The 9,144-nt window shown below is 38.5% G+C and overlaps 1 pseudogene; it reads right to left on the reverse strand.

Moving 5' to 3' along the window:
- Nucleotides 1-6,204: 6,204 nt before the first annotated feature.
- Nucleotides 6,205-7,250, reverse strand: LOC146922949 (uncharacterized; annotated as a pseudogene).
- Nucleotides 7,251-9,144: the final 1,894 nt, after the last annotated feature.

The raw sequence follows: 9,144 nt of genomic DNA on the forward strand, positions 1-9,144 counted from the left end.
AGCTTGTGCCGGCTTATGATAGTGATCTCAACACTAGCAATATGAAGCCAATCACGGACTCGGTAATGGATGGATTTGTGAAGAAATATGAAGGCTATATGAAGGAGAGAGAGAGGGAGGCAGCAAGGCAACAACAAATGGAGCAAGGAGGGAGTAGTAGCCAAGGGGGTTATGCTCCTCTTCACCCAAAGCTTGAGGAATTCATGCATGTGCAAGCTAATTGGATGAATGAGACTTCGGACCAGCTGTGGGTGAACCGTCCTAGGTTCTCAGCTGCGTTTGCTGCAGAGGCTCAATTGCATATGGGTCCGATTAGTGGGTCTTATGAGAGGTTTGGAGGCTCCCGTGAGCGCATGGAGCAATATTTTACACATCAAGAAGAGTATGGTCTGCGCATGAGGAGGGAAATCACTGATGATTTCAATGTCACCGAGCAAGATCAAGGGGATGGCATCTTTGAAGGATTAAGGACACCGGGGGCTGGACACTCGGATGATGATGTGAACATGGGCTGATCTACTGATGGATTAGCATTTTTTGCTTTGTATTTTATTTTCAGTCATTTTTCTTTTGATGTACTTTCTTTATTTTCTTTTTATGTCGAAGTCCATTGAACTTATTTCCCTATTGTAATTGCTCCTGCACTTGTTTATTATTAATGAATTTGTTTTGTTTCATGTGACCTATTCCAGTTTAGTAACAGTTGTTTGATGAAACGGTATTCCAAAAGTTCTAAAGGAGGGGTGACTTGATTCAAAGGTGAAGTGTACGGCGTTGCTAGGTAGTCACATACTCCCAGAAATCTCAGCCATAAGGTTCATTGCCAAATTTGTTTTTCAATTTACTTATATTTAGATTAGTTTTCCATGCAACTACATTTCTAGAACTTGCATTGTTTCTCTATTATTTATTGGTCTTTGTCAATTACACACTGAGGCAAAAGTGCTTGGTCCTGTGAGCCTTTTTGAAGCCTACCCTGTTTTAATTTGTTGAATTTATCCTTTCTTAACCAATTGTGAGCCGGTAGGATTAGAACTTTTTGTTCGGTGACAATCTACATTACAAGCCTAGAGACTTTTAGGACTTGTCCCTTAATGTATTTTCTGAGTTAAGGCATTGTAGAATGTTGCTAAAGATTAAGTTTGGGGTTGCTATTGGAATTTGCAACCAACTAAGTTTGGGGTGGGGGTACTAGAGAATAAGAGAACAAAAATATGAAATTGACATGCAAAATACACACAAAAATGGTGTATCAAAAAAAAAAAAGAGAAATTGAATGATGAAAAAGGGACAAAACATTGAAAATCCGAGTAACTTCAAACTCGATTGTCCCTAAATGTTAAAAATATTCTCTAGTACCTTTGCATTGATTGTTATTCCACAAGGTGAATGATTGAAGGATTGAATTTTGTGCTTTAACTTCCGTAGGAATGCCTAACTCAAATTTTGTGTAGCCTACTTATCCAAATATATCCCACCTTTCACCTAAGCCCCGTTATAACCCTAAAGACCTCAAAAGTGTGTAATGATATTGACTTTGATTGATGTTTAGAAACTTTTCAAGCGTATGGTAATATGTAGACCTGCATGTCGACTGGTAGAACCCTGTTTCAATTTGATGCGAGGAGTTGTGAGTTGGTGGATGCGAACAAGTCAAACTAGCTCATCTTTAGCTAGAAGGAGAATGAACTTTTGGGTACTATCGTTTTGTCAGGTAACTGTTATTTTACTGTCGTTTGTCACTGTTGCAAGCAAATTCCTTGAGGACAAGGAATGGTTTAAGTTTGGGGTTGTGATGACATCCTGTCATTACGTAATATTAGGGACTTATTGTGACATTTTGATAGAGTTCTCATGCAATTTATACTATTCTGGAGTGCAAAAAGCTTAAATATTGAAGTCTGTTCGAAGGAAATCGCGCCACGCCAATTTCAAGCCGTGCTGCGATTTTTGAAGCAAAATTACATCCTCCCTGTTTGAGGGAAATCGCGGCACGCCATTATACAAGGCGCGGTGCGATTTTGATAGGTCAGGCCCATGACTTTTATAAATACTGCACTAATCCTGAAGAACAAGGGTGACGATTTTGGAGAGCAAAGTGCGATTTTGAGACATCAGAGACGGCTAGAAGGGCGATTTCTTCAACCTTTTACCAATTCATGTATGTTTTAATTATTTCATTGATTATGCTATTTGTAAACTCAATTATGAGTAGCTAAATCTCTTAGAGATTAGATCCGAGATGAATCTTTGTAACCCTAATTGACACATGTTGCTGTGAAACTCTATTTTGTTTATGAATTCAATTCTAGTTTATTCAATTCAATTGTTCTTAATGCTTTTTATATCTTGATCACATATAACTTGATTTCGTGAGAATGAATGACCACTGACCATGGCTTTTAACTTAGACCTAATTGAATTGTTCTAATAAACAGGGTTAGTCTAGGAATAGATAATCGTTTGTTAGTGATAATAGGTTAACGTTCGGTAAAACCTTCAAGAATTATTAGACCACCTAAGGAATTAGGGGCTGTAGTTTAAGAAGAGGGTCCTAACTCAAGGGATTGATTAGGGCTATTTTGTTAATCATCGTAAATTAGAAAAGGATTCATAACAAATAGGTGCAGTAGACCAATTAGGGGAACTTAGAGGATTCGACGGATCTGATCTCATCTTTCTCTCCATATTTTCTTAATCAAATCTTTATTCTCTTTTATTTGATTTCATAAAATCAAACCAAATCTTCTGCCTAGTGGCAAACTAAAAATAAACTTTACACATCCTAATTATATAACGAAATTGAATTATTGAAGTTAAAAACAGTCCTCGTGGGATCGATATTTTTACTACTTCGATAGTATTTGGTGCACTTGCCAGAGATCTATCAAGTTTTTGGCGCCGTTGCCGGGGACTGTTGAATTATTTCAACAAGGCAATTACGTTATAATTTAGGGTTTTTGCAATTTAATTTTCTGTTTTTAATTTTTATTTTTCTGTTTTCATATTCACTTGATTACTTTGCGTTGTGCAGTGCTACTAAGGTATTTTGCTGTTTATGCGAGGTAAACAGAGCTCAGACGACTTAGAGTACGATCCGGAAATTGAAAGGACTGCTAGAGCACTTCGGAAAGCTGTCCGGTCGCAAAGGTTAGCTCAGTTCGTTCCACCGGGTGTTCGAGAACAAATACCGGAGCCACTCTCAACTGAATCTGAAACGATCTCTTCTCCTAAATCTGCAACTATGGAAGGAGAAGGAGTTGTACCACCGAGACCTAAGCTAGGAGACTACGGATTAGCCACTCATCGCGGTCAACTGACCCATACTTTTCAACCAGCTAACCCCGTAGCTTTCGACATCAAGACAACTGTCCTCAACGGTTTGAGGGACAAGCAATTCGATGGGACTGAAGCTATGAGTCCTCATGAACACTTGAGCCGCTTTGCTGAAACCTGCGAGTTTTGTGTGCAACTAGCCACCGTGACGGAAGCACAAAAGAAACTAAGGCTATTTCCTTTCACCTTGATGGGAAGAGCAAAAGATTGGTTGCTAACAATACCAAACGGGACTGTCCAAACATGGGAAGAGTTAGAGCTGAAGTTCTTGGAGAAATATTTCCCTATGTCTAAATATTGGGAAAAGAAGATGGAGATCTCTAACTTCAAGCAAGGAGAAGGTGAATCATTGTATGATGCTTGGGAGCGATTTAACTTACTTCTTAAGAGATGCCCGAATCATGAGTTCACCGAGAAGCAATACCTCCAAATCTTCACTGAGGGGGTAACACCAAACACTAGAATGTTCTTAGATGCTTCTGCGGGAGGTAGTCTCAAGAGCAAAACTGATCATGAAGTTCAAGCTCTAATTGAAAACATGGCTGGCAATGAGTATCGTGATCAAGCTAAGAAGAAAGAAAGAGGAGTGTTTGGGGTAAGTGAGCAAACTGCTATCCTTGCTAACCAAGCAGCTATGAACAAACAAATCGAAGCTCTAACTAAGGAGTTTCAAGGCTTCACTTTGGCTCATAAGCAACAACAAGTAGCTGCAGTCAAGTGTGACTTATGTGGTGAAGAACATCCCAACGATGAATGTGTTCCAGAAGGATCAAGTGAAGAAGCTAACTTCATGGGAGGTTATCAAAGTCAGAATCAATACTGCAATTCAGGCATCAATAAGCATCCAAATCTAAGCTACTCAAATAACAATGCTTTGAGTAGTACATGAATCAAAGTTTTTATTAAGATTAGGAATTAGATTTGATTTCATCATATCCTCTGATTTTCTAAAATTAACATATCTTAATAGCATATGCCATAAATAAAAAGACTCAACAATATAAGCAAGCAGAAATCATATCATCATCATCATCATCGTCGTCGTCGTCGTCGTCGACATCATCATCATCATCATCATCGTCATCATTATTAATCTTTGCAACATTGCATTTGAACATATTCTCACACAAATATCCATTTTCCTACAAACACACTCCCCCTTTCAACAACAACAACCAAGTCTTATCCCACAAAGTGGGGTCAGCTACATGGATCAAATGACGCCATAGTGTTCTATCAAAAACCATATTTGGATTCAACTCATTGACCTCTAAATCTTTTCGAATGGTTTCTATAATAGTTTTCTTAGGTCTTCCTCTACCTCTTTTAAACTGACTCTCCTCCATTTGATCTACTCTTCTTACAACGGCATCTACGGGTCTTCTCTCTACATGTCCAAACCATTTAAGCCTATTTTCTACCAACTTTTCTACTATAGGTGCTACCCCCACTATCTCTCTAATGGTGACATTCCTAATCCTATCCTGTCTAGTCTTACCACTCATCCAACGCAACATCTTCATCTCCTCTACACTTACTTTACTCTCGTGTTGACTCTTAACCGCCCAACACTCCGTACCATACAACATTGCCAGTCTGACTGCTGTCCGATAGAACTTTCCTTTCAGGTTAAGTGGTACTTTCTTATCGCACAAAACACCTGAGGCTCTTCTCCATTTCAACCACCCAGCTTGAATACGATGATGTACATCAACTTCTATTTCTCTGTCATTTTGTACTATGGACCCAAGATATCTAAACCGTGTAACTTGGGGTATGATATGATCTCCAACTTTCACCTCCAAGGTAGACCCACTTCTCCTTTTGCTGAAGTTACATTCCATATACTCCGTCTTACTTCTACTCAGGCGGAAGCCATATGCTTCTAAGGCTTGCCTCCAAGTCTCTAGCCTCCCGTTTAACTCCTCCCTCGACTCACCAAGTAAGACTACATCATCTGAAAAAAGCATACATCTCGGTGCTAACTCTTGGATATGTTCCGTCAGTTCATCCAAAACTAAAGTAAAAAGATAAGGACTTAGGGTTGACCCTTGGTGCAGTCCTATTGTTATGGGAAAATCTACGGTATCCCCATCCTGCGTCCTCACACTAGTCGAAGCCCCCTCATACATATCCTGGATAGCTCTAATATAGGCAATCCTCACCCCTTTCTTCTCCAGGGCTTTCCACAAAATCTCTCTAGGTACTCTATCATACGCCCCCTTTGAGAGGATAAATTTATCTCCCTCAAATACATATTTGAACCCATTCTTATTAAGAAATGGTACAGAAATCAAGTTCTTCCTAACTTCAGGAACATAGAATACATCTTGAGTAAGTGTCTTTCCAGAAGTGAATTCAATCTCTATGGTCCCTTTTCCTTGGACTTGCACAGTTGAAGCATTTCCCATGTACAAAATACTCCCATCTTCATTGATGGTCTTGAACATTTTCTTGTTTTTGCACACATGGCGAGTATGACCAGAGTCTATCCACCAAGAATCAACATCTTCAATCATGTTGATTTCAGAAATGACCGCAACAAGATCATCATTTGTTGCTGTAACACCCTAAAACCCCAAAATGTATTTTCTAAAATAAAATACAACCAATAATAAATCATACAAGGGTGTCACACATCTTCTTCAATTCAAAAACACTTCATTTAAATTTTAAACGTCGCAGCGGAATAATTTTCAAAATATAAAAAATATTCACATTATAATTACACATCAAAACTAAATACAAAAGAATTCTAAAGTCTAGTCTAAAATAAAATAAATCAACAACCCCTAGTGTCACAGATCAGAGCATCGACTCAATAAAGACTCCCAAAAGCGATAAGTAAACGAGTAGACTTTAAAGCCATCATCGGAGACTCACTGCTACTAAACTTCTTCTTCCTGCAAATCTACACCACAACTGGATAACATGTTGATCATTCAGAAACTTACTAGGTCATACAAATGTTGGAAACCTTGACGACACTTGGATAACAAACAAAAGAGTCCATCATAACTATAACCGAAGCAATTTTGACCTCCCCTTGCAATAGTGTAGAGCAACTCATCAGAAATATTAAACAAATACAAACCAAGACAAGTCAAACCCTTGAAACTCACCAATGAGTCAATAATATGTGAAGTCATGAATGTAGGACGTGATATTGAAAACGATGATAACGAGAAAGACATCAATGTTGGTCTCTCACGGAGAGCACAAGCAATGCCTGCATCGGTTAATAATTGCTTATAACCATTAATGTTGACTTCTTGGAGAAGCTTACAGTTGGTGAACAAGTGGAAAAGTGATTGGTTGTTGATGGGAAGGGAAGAAATATTAACCTTGCGGAGTTTGAGAAGTGAAAGTGAGAGAGCCTCTACCCCATCGTTATAACTACGAGTCCGAGTCTCTACCATAGCGAAATAATCTAAGGGGTATTTGAGTGTGAGGTCGAGGTTGAGTTCTTCGAGCATAGGGAAACATTCTGCGATAAGAAATAGGTTAACAATGCCGAAACAAGTGAAAGAGGTCAAAGTTGTAATGTTTTGTGAAAAAGCACGCAATCCATTTGCTGGGAAGCGATCACCAATGTTTGGAAGTTTGAGTGAAATGATTTTGAATGACGGGAATCGAGAGATTTGGCAGAGAAGGTCGTCGAGGTTGTTACCGAGATAGCAAGAGAGATTGAGGGAATTGAGATGGGTGAACCTTTTGAAGAGGCTACGGAGGAAAGGGGGTGTTGGATTGACGAGAGTGAGTGAGAATCGGAGGCGGCCGGTGATGGAGAGGGACCGTTTGGATACGGTGGAGAGAGAATTCAAGTTACAACAGTTGTTGTTTTCGTTGTTGTCGTCGTTGATGATGAATCTGAAGACACATTCCCAACACTCGTCAGGTAAATCTGACGCCATTGTGATTGCAGCCGGTGGTGAATCTTCGGCTGAACGTTGATGGAAACAGCGAAAACCTCGCCGTAAACTGTGACTGAGACCGAAGGTGGTGGAAGAATGCAAGAGGTTGGAGCTAGGGTTTGGAAAAATCACTATTCAAAATGGCGATGAGATGGTGTAACCGTTTTTAAAGGAGAAACAAGTTCAATTCAAATGAGCAAAGCCAATGTGCTGGCCCACCATCAAACTTGCAAAAATTGACCCAAAACCACCCCTCAAAGAAACTGGAACAGAAAACTTAGAGAGAGAAAACTAGGGTCGGCTTGTTAGAGAGGGAGATTTTTATAGGACTAAACTTATTCAATATATTTCGAAATTATTATACATTTCACTACCAAAAAAAAGAAATTATTATACATGATTGCTGGAAAAATGAAGCAAATCACTCAAAAACCCTTTGTGATGCGAAAATACAAAAAACTTATGCAAACGCAGCCATGAGAGCCGGCCACTGCTCAACTCTGGGATGCTACGGCGCGTGTAAGAGCTGCCACCCGCTGTGACATGGCTCGCTGCCACGTTAGCGGCGTTATATCCTGCTATTGGCAACATAGGATTTTATGGTATATTTACCATTGTCATTGAAGCTAAATTCCTATAACTAATATATGCAAGTTAATTCACGAGGCCTTGTTTTAGTTATTTTTGAATTCTTGCTAGCTGGTTGTAGCAGAAAAATTGCAATTTTATCGTGTAATGTATGAAACTAAATCCAATACCAAACTCAATAATTTCTTGTTGCTACTTGTCTATTATTCTTGTATTGTGTATTGTGATATCTGTTTCCCAAACAGTCTTCAAGTCTTTATTTAAGACATTGTCAGTTGTCATCAAAACCCTCTTCTAAGAATTATTTTTGCCATTTATGTTTACTTTTTTCAATCCCTAGTCTTATCATGCTATAGAACTATCACAGTGTGTAGAATTTTTTTAATATATTTTATTGTATATGTGTATAAACAGAAACTGTTAGTCATATCACATTCTTCATTGTCACATGTTACTTCTCCCTTGACCTAAATAAAGAAAATGAATTGGGCATTGTCACATGCTAGTAGCAGAATCAACTGATCCGAAGCAGTGGATTTTACTTTCTACATTAATTTATCAGTTTAAAAGAGTTTTTTTTTTATTATTTTTTGGAATTTCACATGTCTACAACTATTATATATGTCCATGCTTTGTCCTTCCGACAGGCGGGAGAAAAGCGAAAAGAGGAAGATATATGATAGAACTTGATGAACCTCAAGGTAAAAGTGATATTGTCAATCGGGAGTTGGTCTCATTAGAGGGAGTTGTCTACACTTCGCAAGAATGGCACAATTGATCCCATTCAGAGCTGGGGCGACTTCACGAGGCAGCATTATACTACAGAAAGGATTTAGAGAGGATGGAATCTGAAGAGGATGACGGACCTAATATGGTCGAGGCTTTGCTCTATCTTGCAAATTATTACAAAACTACGAAAAGATTTAGAGAATTTGAGGTTTATTGTACACGTCTTCTCAATTATACTGGTCATGTGAGTCTAAGATGTTTAACTACAATTTCAATTTCAATCAATTTGTTCATTCCAAATAATTTAATGATCATAATCATTTTTTCAGGAGAGGGAAGACAGCAAACAGTTTACTTAGAGGGATACGATCGTCAAGATCATTATACGCTGTATTTTAAATTTTGGATTAGATCAATTCTCATACTTTGTGTTGCATCTGAACAAATGGCAAACATGAAAATATTAAGAATCATGTTCATACTTTAATGCTGCAAAATGCACTAGCATGTTGGCATCTTAGCACATTTCAGTCCAAAGTTGTGATCTGGTTTCAAAAAACCTTTCTTCTTTTCTATG

This window comes from Medicago sativa, chromosome 5, assembly GCF_051527215.1.
Source record: "Medicago sativa cultivar Bolivia chromosome 5, Bolivia_mono, whole genome shotgun sequence".
Taxonomy (NCBI): domain Eukaryota; kingdom Viridiplantae; phylum Streptophyta; class Magnoliopsida; order Fabales; family Fabaceae; genus Medicago; species Medicago sativa.